General features: G+C 33.0%; 1 long non-coding RNA gene across 1 annotated transcript; it reads left to right on the forward strand.

The window, feature by feature from the left end:
• Nucleotides 1-6,874: 6,874 nt before the first annotated feature.
• On the forward strand, nucleotides 6,875-9,791 carry LOC123385204. The gene is made up of 2 exons (XR_006597399.1): nucleotides 6,875-7,540; nucleotides 8,215-9,791. It is a non-coding gene; the product is annotated as an uncharacterized LOC123385204 (long non-coding RNA).
• The last annotated feature ends 4,049 nt before the right edge of the window (nucleotides 9,792-13,840 follow it).

The raw sequence follows: 13,840 nt of genomic DNA on the forward strand, positions 1-13,840 counted from the left end.
TATAGAGGTTGCCATAGCCAATGATTGCAAACTTACACACGTAAGCAGCAAGAAATGACTTCCACTTTTGGAATAGTTTCATTTTCTTTCTTTGTAATTTGATAAACAATAAAACCACAAAAGCATCTCTGTTCATCATATGAAGAAACTGAAAGTTTATGGTACTATGAAGTATTTGTCACTGGGAACGCCATTCGTTTACTGTCATAGGGAATGTGGGAAAGAAACTGAAATAACAAAAACCATGAATATAGGTAACTAGAAAAGTACATTTTTTAATGGGAACTTTTAAATCTTTGAAGTAAGACAATGAATTTGACCAAGGCTAAAGTCCTAAAATATCCCTTCACTGTTACTATCATTGGCTTTCCATTAAGTCTCTAGGGTTCTTTAAACACGGTAGTGTCTTATTTCAGCAACCATGAAATGTAAACCATGCTACATTGAACTAATGTAGGCAATGATTGATGTAGAAAAAAATGGAAGCAGGTGAGGAATTAAGACAGTACCTCTTGGGGCACCTGGGTGGCTCAGTCAGTTAAGCGTCAGACTTCAACTCAAGTCATGATCTCACCCTTCGAGGGTTTGAGTCCCGTGTCAGGCTCTGTGCTGACAGCTTAGAGCCTGGTGCCTGTTTCGGATTCTGTGTCTTCCTCTCTCTCTGTCCCACTCCAGCTCATGCTCCGTCTCTCTGTCTCTAAAAAATAAACATTAAAAAATTATTTTAAAAATTAAAAAACGAAAGACAGTAACTCTCTACATGCCCATTTTTCTTATTCAGTCTTTTATCTGTGTTCTCAGTGATACAGTTCTTTCTTCTTCATATTCCTTAGAAGTAATTTTTAGGAAGACTTTTCTGTATCTCTACTATATTTGACTGCTAAGGACTGTTGAAGCAATAGTACTTCACATTTGGAGAGTTTGTAATATGTTAAAAGTTTGAATAAAGGATAAAACATCCTGAAAATGTTTCTTCCAAAATGCAAATTAAAACTGCATTTGGCAAGTTCTTTGGGGTGCATGTAGTTCTGTGGTCACTTACAGGCATTGTTTGATCTTACTAATAAAGCTGAAGGAAAAGGAGAAACTGTATCGTTCCTTATGATGATCAAAAGGAGAAATGAGGAGTTAGTGTGCAGTGCATTGTAAGAATGCAGTTTTGTCATCCAGCTTATGAGTACTTGAAATAACTTCCTGGTACATGACTCTGCATTCTAGAATATTTCTTACACTACTCTTTCCCTTGAATCATGGATTCTTTTTTTTTTTTCTTTTTTAACATGTAGTTTTACAAGAATATGTTCTCCTTATAATAAAACTAAGGGAAATTGAAACTAAAATTACACAGGAAAACACATGGCTAAGCTTCAGAATGAATAATCCATGAGGCTGATATTTTTGAAACCAGGCCCGAGGCAAAAACACAAATAAGAATATCGTGTTGGATTATCATCATGGAAGGCAAACACAACCAAAACAATTTTAGGAATTGGAGAATGTGTGTTTATTCCTATGATGTTTCACTCTTTTTACCTGGATTTGTTTTCCATCGGTGAGTCAAGACAGATACATGTAATGAAGTTTTAGATAATTCTATCTCAGAAAAGTTTCTGAGGCTTGATGTTTTTTTAAGAAGCATGGTTTGATACAACTTCTTCTTGACTCTGCTTGTTTATTACATCCATCCTACCTTCAACTCCAGAAACAGTAATATTTTAGCATCCTACTTTTCTCTCTACCTATTTATCTCTACCTTCACATTTTAACCCTTTTCATATTTTCATATTTTGGAAACATTTTCAGTCCTCATTCATCTTGATTTTTCTTCAGCAATAACCACATCTCATTGAAAATCCCTTTGCACAAGGGGTCAGAAAAGCATCTTAATCATACTATCCTCTATCGATTCTTTATCTTTTCCTTTATCTTTTTACCTGTGGCCAGGTCATTGTGAAAGAAAGCTCCTGAAATTCAAAACTCAGCTTTTTGCTCCATAACCTCCCAGCTCTGACGGATACGAATCTGACTGCCTTGCATATATCACTTGTTTGATGACTTGGCTGAACTCTTGTATGCAATGATTGTACTGCCTGGGTTATCTCCATAGCCATAAAGTACATTTCCAATTGCCTGGTGAACATCTACATCTGGAAATCCCATTTTTCTTTTCACTGAGCACAATGCCAGAACTATTATAAATAATAATAAAAAAAGAACTATTATGAATAAACCTGCAAAAGAACTTTTATCCAGGACGATGATAAACAAATTTTTTCCCTCACAACATGGTACCGTATATAGTAATCCAAGTTCCTCTTTATTATTATGTTATGCTAGTCTATGTAGAGAGTAGCTTTGTTTTAAAAGTAAAAGAGGTTTCAGCTAAAAATAGTTAAGTGACCTAGAACATATAAGAAGAATGAAGAAAATTATTGAAATATCAATATCCACTGGCATTTACCATTAATATTTTGGTGATTATGTTTTCCACTGTTTTTGGTTTACATTAATAATATCCAGGGGTGACTAGGTGGCTTATTCAGTTAATCATCTGACTTATGCTCTGCTTGTGATCTCGTGGTTTGTGAGTTCGAGCCCCACATCATGTACTACACTGACAGTGCAGGGCCTGCCTGGGATTCTCTGTCTCCCCTTCTCTCCCTGCCACTCCCCATCTTCTACTTTCTCTCTCAAAGTATATAAATAAACTTAAAAAAATAAAAAGAATAAAATAAATAAAATTTAAAAAATAATATCCAAGTTTTCCTGACCACTCACTTGTGTCAGGAATTTTCTTAAAACTGTTCATGGTAACTAATTTGACATTTATTATTATCTTATGAGAAAATGCTCATGATAACCCCCAAAAGAAATTGAGGTGATTCAGGATATTTCTGTGCCTCTAACATAGCTGTATAAATATGAAGTAGTGTAGACTGTGAGGCAAATAGTATTTTATTGCATCAGAGTTCTCCAGAGTAACAGATCCAATAAGGAGATAGATAAATAGATGGATAGACAGATGGATGGATAGATAGACAGATAGACAGATAGACAGATAGATATCAAGAAATGGGCTCTCATGATTGTTGGGGCTAGAAAATCTGAAATCTGGAGGGCAAGCTAGAAAACCGGAAACTCTTGACAGGATCTAATGTTGCAGTTTACCGGCAAAATTTCTTTTTTAGAAAAACTTAGGTTTTTGCTCTTAAGGCCTTTCAACTGATTAGATGAAGCCCACTCAAATTATCCCACTTAATTTCTATTACTTAATGCAAACTAAGTATAGGTATTAACTAATCTACAAAATCTCTTCAAGACAACTGCGATTAGTGTTTAAGTGAATAAGTGGGTACTATAGCTAAACCAAGTTGACATAAAACAAATTATCACAAAGATAAAAGGGGAATACTTTATAACACAAAGTGTTTAACTTACCAGGAAGATATGACGATATTAAATTTTCTATACATTAAACAACATAACCTCAAACAGTGTAAAGCAAAAACTGATGTAGATGGAACACAAAAGACACAGATACATACCCACAATTAGACTGCAATTTTTTTGTTTTTATTTAAAATCTCACTAACAGAACAGCTAGTCCCAAATCACTAAATACATAAGCAATTTTAAAAACAAGATTAATGAACTTGATCTAATTAAGATATATAGATTATCAAGCTCATCAATTTCAAAATACATATTGTTTACAAGTACACTGGAAAATTTACAAAAATTTACCATATAGGTATGTGCAGGCCCATAATCAAATCTGAAAAATTTTATAAGATTAAATCCTACAGAAAATATTTTTTAACCCAGGTAAAATAAGACAAGTAAATAACCAAAAGTTCACTGGGAAATCTCTGTATGTTTGAAAATTAAGACATAGGTTTATATAATTCATAGGTCAAAAAACACCATCAAAATAGAAACTAGAAACTATTTTTACTTGAATAATGGTTTAAAAATGATAAAATTTCTCAGATTCAGCTAATGGCTGACTGAGAAGGAAGTGTATCATATACAATGCATACATTATTTTAAAAGAAAGACTACACATCCATCTCATGATTTTGGAAAAATAACGTATTATTCTCAAAAAAGTAAGAGATGTTGTTACATAAAAAAAAAAAAAAATTACAAAAAAGTGAGGTATGGTTGTTACATAATTGTAAATAAAGTTATGAGTGAAATAAAGTTATTCACATTAAAGTCTGTAAGCACACTTGACCGGTATTTTTTTCAATATTTAATTTCATATGGAAACAGGACTTAATATAATTCATATACAGGAAACTACATAAATTTTGTTAGAGAGTCATGTTGTAAATGGAAGAGAGACGCCCCCTTGTGGGTTCTTTAAGGATAATTTCCAGCGCGGCAGTGAAATCACTCTGAAAAGCACGAAAAATTAAAGGATTTATTATATTCACAGGTTCTAAAAAGGGAGGCACAGTAGGCTCAGATGGCCACCCAAAGTCACCAAGAGCCCAAAGTTTGATCATAACAGTCAAAGAAGAAGCGGAGGAATGTTCTATGGGCAATGGGCAAATACCTTTATTGAGAGTCATGGGTGGGGTAGTTTGTAGTACCCTGGAAGCATTCACATTAGATAATTTGTAACAGAATCAGCGTGGAAAAGAGGAAAGGGACAAAATACGGCAGTCATCATGAGATTTATTACTTCAACACACATGTTGAGGATGGGTACCCAGAAAAGGGAAGTAGCTACATAAAAGTTCAAAACAAGCAAGGGCGGGGGTGGTGCTGGCACTCAAGGAGCCAGTGACAGAACAAATAGCCGCCACACAAGATTAATAAAATTTATTATCACATAGATTAAGATAGAAAACATTGACATCATTCAGAATGTTCCCTTTGCCTCTTTTCAATCCCCTCTCACCCAGAGTCAGCCACTATTTTGATTTTTATCACCATAGATTAGTTGGGTCTGGTCTTAATACAAATGGAATCATACAATATGTATGCTTAGGGTTCTGGCTTCTTTCATACAACATAGTGTTTTGGGGATTCGTCCATGTTGCATTATTAAAAATGTTTTTCTTCTTATGGTTCGATAAGTTTTCATTACATAAGCATACCAATCTTGTTGTTTAACCATTCTCCTTAAACCATCAATAAACATTTAATTTGTTTCCAGCTTTTGACATGTATGAGTAAAGCTTCTATGAACATTGGTCTGAATCTTTGTGTAGACATTTGAGTACATTTTTCTTAGGTATTTGGCTAAGGGTGGAATTGTTATGTAATAACTTATTAGAAACTGCTACATAGTTTTCCAAGGTGGTTTTCCATTTTCCATTTTCATCAACATAATGAAATTTGTTGTTGCTTCACATTCTCAGCAACATTTTCTTTGCTATTTTAGTAGATGTGATATCACATGTGGATTCAATTTGTATTTTCCTTATTATAATAACTGCTATTCACATATCTTTTCTGATGTGCCTATTCAAGACTTGGAAAGCTTTTTTTTTTTAATTTGATTTTCTTTTTATTACTGACTAGTATGAGCTGTTGATTGATTCTGGATACAAATACTGTTTCAAGTATGTATACTAAGAATATTTTTCCAGTCTCTGGTTTGTTTTCTTTTGGTTTTGTTTATACTACCTTAATGATGTATTTGATAAAGAATGTTTAATTTTAAAGATTAATATATCAACTTATTTTTACATATTTGGGACATTTCAGTGCTATGCTTAAGAAAACTTTGCTTACACCAAGTTCAGGAAGACAGTTTGTTTTCTGCCATAAAATTTTATAGATTTTGCATTTTATTTCATGATTCACCTTCAATTAATTTTTATATTATTTAGTAAAAACCTTTTCCTTTCTTTCTTTTAAAATTTTTTGTATATAAATATTCTGTTGTTCCAACACCATTAGTTGAAATAATTTTTTTTAGTTTTTTTTTAGTGTTTTATTTTTTTTTAATTTTTTTAAATGTTTTTATTTATTTTTGAGACAGAGCATGAGCAGGGGACGGGCAGAAAGAGAGGAAGACACAGAATCGCAAGCAGGCTCCAGGCTCTGAGTTGTCAGCACAGAGCCTGATGTGGGGCTCGAACTCACAGACTGTGACATCATGACCTGAGCTGAAGTCAGATGCTTAACCGACTGAGCCACCCAGGTGCCCCCTTTTTTTTTAATTTTTTTAAATGTTTGTTTATTTTTGAGAGAGAGAGAGAGAGAGAGACAGAACGTGAGCAGGTGAGGGGCAGAGAGATGGAGACACAGAATCTAAAGCAGGCTCCAGGCTCTGAGCTGTCAGCACAGAGCCTGACATGGGGCTGGAACCCACGAACTGTGAGATCATGACCTGAGTGAAGTTGGGTGCTTAACCAACTGAGCCACCCAGCTGCCCCTGAAATAAATATTTTTTAATGGATTTTTTTGGCTATTCCAGATCCTCTGCATTTTATTTTTTGAAACTAGAATCAAAACCTCCTGGGTTATTGATTCTCATTGCATTGAATCTTTAGGTCAATTTGCAAAGAAATTATATCTTATGTTGAGTCATGTAATTTATGACTATAAATATAACTCCATAAGTGTAGTTATTTGTTCAAGTTGTCTAAAAGTTTTTTGGTTAGCGTTCACTATGGAAGTCTTGAAAATTGTTCTATGGTATATTTTTATAGATAGTAATCTCCTTTAAATTCTTTTTCTAACTGGGGCGCCTGGGTGGCTCAGTCATTGAGCATCCGACTTCAGCTCAGGTCATGATCTCATGGTCTGTGAGTTTGAGCCCCACATGGGGCTCTGTGCTCACACTGCAGAGCCTGGAGCCTGCTTCGGATTCTGTGTCTCCCTCTCTCTCTGCCCCTCCCCCACTCATGTTCTGTCTCTCTCTGTCAAAAATAAACATTAAAAAAAATTAAATTCATTTTCTAATAGATGTTTCTGGTATCTAAGTACAATTGATTTTTGTATATTGTTCTTGACCTTTTCAAATTCACTTAATTGTTCTAACAAGTGGTTTGTATGCTCTTTTAGATTTTCTGCATATATAATTATGTCACATGCAGATAAAGACAATTTGATTTCCTGCTTTCATCTATTTATCTATCTAATATATATCAATTAGTTCCTCTAAGATGACAATGTATAGAATAGATGAGGGCCTACACACACACACACACACACACTCACACTGTATGAATACTATTTGCTTATTGAAGAAGTTTTTTTCTATTATGAGTGGAATGAATATTTTTTAATTTTTTTCAAATGTCATTGAACATGTTTTGAAGTCCACAGAGAAAATTATATAGTTTTTTACTTAATGCTTTTAATTGGAATGATAGATATATATATTTTTTAATTAATTTATTTTGAGAGAAAGAGAGAGAAAGAGCATGGATGAGAGACAGAGAGAGGGAAAGAGAGAATCCCAAGCAGGGCTCCACCCTATGAACTGTGAGTTCATGACCTGAGCCAAGACAAAGAGCTGGAAGTTCAACCAACTGAGCTACCCAGGCACCTCTGTAATGATAGATTTTTGAATGTTGTAAGTATCTTTCATCCCTAAGCTAAATCTGTCTTGGTCATAATATATATATTTGTTTAATTTGTTTCTTTCCTTCTTTCTTTCTTCTTTCTTTCTTTCTTTCTTTCTTTCTTTCTTTCTTTCTTATTCTTTTTTAAATTTTAACTCCAGTGTAGTTAACAAACAGTGTTATATTGGTTCAGGTGTACAATATAATGATTTAACAATTCCATATATCACTCATTGCTTATCAAGATAAGTGTATTCTCATGATATATTGTTCTTATTATATATTGCTAGATTTCATCTGCTAATGTTTTGTTAATTATTTAAAATTTTATGTCCCGGAGGGATATTGGTTTCTAGTTGTTTTTTTTCTAGTTTCCCTCCTTTCTTTCTTTCTTTCTTTCTTTCTTTCTTTCTTTCTCTTTTTGGTAATGTCCTTGCCAAATTTTGATATCAAGATACATAGGCTTTTTTAAAAAAATAATCCTTCTTTTACATTCTCTGAAGGAGTTTGGGTAAAATTGATGTTATTTTGCTTTAATTTTTTATAGCATATACTAATTAAACAATGTGGGCCTAAGGGTTTATTTTATGGAGAAGTGTCAAATTACTTTATTTCACAACATAGGACTATTCTAATTTTCCATATGATGTTAGGTCAGTTTGAAAAGTTCTGTTTTTCCTCAAAGTTGCTGTATCTGGATTAGCAAGAGGCAAAAAAGGAAACCTGGACCTTCCTTCTCTGCACAGAAATGCTGATTCAACAACATGGACCAATTTCTTTTGTTAGAAATCCAGAAACCTGTTGAAAGGCTCTTGCCACTGAGATGATAGGGACAAAAGCCAAAATGAATAAAATGACACCTTACTCATAATCTCTTCCCTCTACTCCGTGCCACACAATCATGAGAAAAACCAGAACTCCCAACTTCTCCCTAAGAAGGGAAGGAGAGGACTGGACCATATGTCCAAAGTTCAGACTATTTAGGGGGCTGCCCAAGGTACCAATTACTGTACTGAGTATGAGCACTGATTGGAAAAGGGCCCAGGTCTGGGAACACTGAGAATATAGTCCGCGGTTTGAACTAGCACGCTCTACTAGCCAAAGTGCTTCCCCTGGTTCAGCACTGAGCAAGGGAGAACACCCAAATCTTTCCTCCCTGGGAAGGGAAAGAGTCGAAGCATGCAAGAGGGAAAGAGAAAAATAAAACATATATCTAACATTCAGACTTTTCAGGGAGCTCCCCAAGGGACTGGTTTTTGTCTTGCCTGTCTCTAAGTACGGACAGGATATAGTACACTCTGGATGCCTGGGGACCAGCATATGCTGCTTCTTCACAGGAACTACAAGATAACAGACACCAGAGGGAGCAAGATATCATAAACTCCTGAAAAAATAAACCAACAAATTCTTATAATTATGAATTTACATGGACAAGTTTGGAGAAAAGACACATCCACCAAAAACTTTTGAGAAGCCCACCAGAATCTCTAGCTAGGGTAATTGGTGAAGGTCTTCCCGTGTATGAAGCCAGTCCATAGAAACTAAGAAAAAGCGCTGTTTTTTCAAATATGCAGATACCCACACTGTTGAGGGCATTAAACACACACACACACATACACAGGAAACAAAAGAAAACACCAAAAGAAAAAGGGGATTCATTACCTAATAAAGAATTCAAATTATGATCATAAAGATAATTAGTAAGTTCCGGAAAACAATTTATGAATAAGTTAGAAATTTCCAAATAAAGATAGAAAAAAATACAGAAATTTTGGAGCTGAAAACTAAAATAGCCAGACTGAATAATTCACTAGAAAAGTGTAATAATAGACTTTATCAACTAGAAGAGAGAGTCAGCAAACTTGAAGACAGGAAGAACATTTGAAATTATCCTATCACAGAAGCAAAAACAAAAAAAAGAATGAAAAGGTGTGAAGAAAGCCTAAGGGACTTCTGTGTCTTCATCAAATAAATCAATACATGCACTATAGGAGTCCTAAGAGGGAAAGAGAGAGACAGAAAGGACAAGAGAGCTTATTGAGAAAAATAATGACCAATGCCTTTTCTCTATTAATATGGTCGATCATGTGTTGTATTTCTTTCATTTTGTTAATGTGTTGTATAACATCAATTAATTTGCATACATTGAAACATCTTTGTTCGAAGGAGTAAGTTCCACTCAGACATGGTGTATAATCCTTTTAATGTGCTGATGAATTCAATTTACTACCATTTTATTAAAGACTTTTTCATTTATATTCATCAAGAATATTTTCCTGTAGTTTTCTTTTCTTGTGTTGTCTTTCTCTGCCTTTGGTATTAGTCTGATACTTGCCTCACAAAATGAGTTTGGAGTTGTTTTCTTCTCTTTTACTTTTTGTAATAGTAAGAAGAGTTGGCATTAATTGTTTTTAAAATACTTGGTATAATTGACCCATGAAACCATCTATTCCTGGGCTTTTGATTATTGATTCAATCTTTTTATTTGTTATTAGTCTCTTCAGGTATTTTATTTCTTGATTCAGTTTAGCTTTTGACAAAGTTCAAAATCAATTCATGATCAAAACTCCCAACAAACAAGGTATAGAAAGAGCTTACTTAACACAATAAAGGTCATATATGAAAATTCCACAGATAATAGTGTAATCAGTGGGGGAAAACTAAAAGCTTTACCTCTAAGGTACTGTACAAGGCAAGAACGCCCACTATCAGTACTTCTATTCGACATAGTACAGGAAGACCTAGCAAGAGCAATTAGATAAAAAAATAAAAATAAGAAAAGAAATAAAAGTCATTCAAATTGAACAAAATTAACTCTGCAGATGGGATGATCACATATGTGGAAAACCTTTAAAAGGTAAGAAAAAACTGTTAGAAGTAGTAAGTAAACTTAGAAAATTTGTAACATAAAAAACCTAGTTGCATTTCTGTGTACAATGAACTATCTGAAAAGGAAAATAAGAAAACAATACCATTTACAATGCTACCCAAATATTTGAAGTTAAGAATGAATCACCAAAAAGGTAAAAACAAACAAAACCCTTGTACACTGAAAATAACAAAACGTTAATGAAGGAAATTACAATAGACACAAATAGAAATGTACCCCACATTCTTGGAGTGGAAGAACTAATATTGTTAAAATGTTCATACTATTCAAAGCAATGTACAGATTCAGTGCAATCCCTATCAAAATCCAATTATATTCTTCACAGAAATAGAAAAGACAATTGTAAGATTCATATGGAACGACAAAAGACTCAAATAGCCAAATCAATTTTGAGGAAGAAGAACACAGCTGGAGGCACAATATTTCTTGATTTCAAACTATATTACAAAGCTATAGTAATCAAAGCAATATGGCTCTGGCATAAAAAGGACACATATCCCAGTGGAATAGAAAAGAATGCCCAGAAATAAATGCATGGTCAGCTGATCTTCAAAAGGGGTGCTAAGAAAAGATAATTTCTTCAATAAATGGTTGGGAAAACTGAATATCCACACACAGAGAATGAAATGGAACCGTTAATGTCCATTGTATACAAAAATCAACTCAAAGTAGATTAAGCACTTAAACTTCAGCCTGAAAATATAAGCAGCTAGAAGAAAACATTAAAAAAAATACTTTGCATTGGTTTTGGCAATGACTTTTTGGATATGACACCAAAAGCAGAGGCCACAAAAGCAAAAATACACAAATGTGATTATATCAAACTAAAAGCTTTTGCATAGCAAAGAAAACAATCAACAGAGTAAAGAGGTAACCTACTGAATGGGAGAATACAGTTTTAAGCTATATATCTAATAAGGGGTTAATATCAAAACTATACAAGGAACTCAAACAACTTGATAGCTCAAAAACAACAAAAATGGGATAAGAGCACGAACAGACATTTCTTTAAAGAAGACACACAAATGAACAACAAGTATGTGAAAAGATAGATATCACTAATCATCAGGGAAATGCAAAGCAAAACTACAATGAAATATCACCTCACACCTCTTTAAAAGGCAATAATAAGAAAGACAAAAAATAACAGATGTTGGCAAGAATGGAGAAAGGGTAATCTTTGTTCACTGTTGGTGGGAATGCAATTTGAAACAGTATGAAGATTCCTCAAAAACTTAAAAGTAGAACTACTAAATGATGACATAGAGTCCCAATTCTAGGTATATATCCAAAGGAAATTAAGTCAGTATCTTGAAGAAATATAACACTCTTATGTTCATTGGGGCATTATTTATAACAGTAAGATACAGAAACAATCTTAAATGTCTATTGATGGATAAATGGATATAATATCTGAGGAAATTGCGCTAAAGTGAAATAAGCCAGGCACAGAAAGAGAAATGCTACATGATCTCACTTATATGTGGAATCTAAATAAATCACACTCATAAAAATAGAGAGCAGAATGGTGGTTCTAGGGGCTTAGGGATATAGGTTTGATGGATAGATGTTACTCAAAAGTTACAAAGGTTCAGTTATGAAAGATGAATCAGTTTTGGAGAACTAACCTACAGGATGATGACTATAGTTAATACTGTTTTCCTGTATATGTGAATTTTGCAAAGTGATTTTCTGTTCTTACCACAAACGCACAAATTGTAATTATGTGAGGTGATGAATATGTTAATTAGCTCAATTGGGATAATCATTTCACAAGGTATATGACTATGAAAACATCATGTTGTATGCCTTAAATATATATAATTTTTATTGAAAATATACCTCAATGAAGCTGGAAAAATAAATATATATTTTTTAATAGAAAATTATATACTGGGCAAAAATTTTCCAACTCTAGGGAAAGGCAATGTAATTCAAGAAGCCCAAAAATCTTAAAATTGGATAAATCAAAAGTATTCCACACCAAAATGCATTATAATCAAATTGTCAAAACTTAAAGATCATTTTGAAAGAAGTAAAAGCAATTTGTAACATAAATAAAACCCTTATAAAACAATGAGTAGATTTTTAATAAAAACCTTGCTGGTGACAAGGAAATGGCATGATATATGTAAAGTGCTACAAGAAAAAAGAATCTGCCAATCAAGAATACTATAGTGGGAAAAACTGTCCTTCGAAATTGAAAGAGATATGAAACTTCCCAGATAAAAAAAACCTGACATAGTCCAACACTACGAGGCCTGTCTTATAAAATGTGCTAAAGGGAGTCCTTCCAGGTGAAATAAAAGAATACAAAAAGAACACTAAAGCGTATGAAAGTATAAAGCTCTCTGGTAAAGGTAAGTATATAGACAAATACAGAATATTGTACTATAGTAACAACAGGGCATGAATCACTTTAAATTCTGGTATATAAGATAAAGAGGTTAAAAATTATGATAAAAATATGTTAATAGATATACAATATAAAAAGATATAATGTGTAATATTAATAAAAAAGTGTGTGTGGGGAGAAATAAAAGTGTAGAATTTTTGTATGTGATTGAAGTCAAAATGTTATAATGTTAAAATACATCATTATACCTATGTTTTATGTAAACCTAATGATTATCACAAAGATAATACCTATAGAAGATACACAGAGGAAAATGAGGCTGGAATCAAAGCACATCACTACAAAAAAATTAACAAAATACAAAAGAAAATAGTAATCAAGGAAAGGAGGAACAGATGGGCTACAAGACAGAGAAGAGGCAATGAAGAAAATGACAATAGGAAGTCTCTATCAATGATTACTTCAAATATAAATGGATAAAAATTCCAAGTCAAAGTATATAGACAAGATGAATGGATATATAAAAAAGAAAAAGATAAGATACAGCTATATGATGAATACAAGAAGCTCACTGTAGATTTAAAGTCACACCTAAGCTAAAAGTTAAAAAAAAAAAAGGAAACAAATATTAAATGCAAATGGTAACCAAAATGGAATAAAGATGACCATACTCATATCAGACAAATTAGACCTTAAGAAATGCCACAAGAAATAAAGACAGACATGATATTGTAATAAAATTGCCAATTCAGTAGTAAGATATAACAATTATAAATATATAAACAACCAACATTAATACACATAAATATATGAAACAAATGTTGACAAAACTGAAGAGAGAAAGAGCAACAATAAACAGAGTATCCAGGCAGTAGATTAATAAGGAAACCAAAGACCTGAATACTACAGACCAAATGACCCTAAGAGATATATACAGAACAATCCATCCAAAAGCAAGAAAATAAACATTCATCTCAAACATGGAGCATTCTTTAGGATATACCAAGATATACATGTCAGTTTACAAAACACTCTTAACAAATTTAAGAAGATTGAAATCATATT

This window comes from Felis catus, chromosome B1 (genome assembly GCF_018350175.1).
Source record: "Felis catus isolate Fca126 chromosome B1, F.catus_Fca126_mat1.0, whole genome shotgun sequence".
NCBI classification, from domain to species: domain Eukaryota; kingdom Metazoa; phylum Chordata; class Mammalia; order Carnivora; family Felidae; genus Felis; species Felis catus.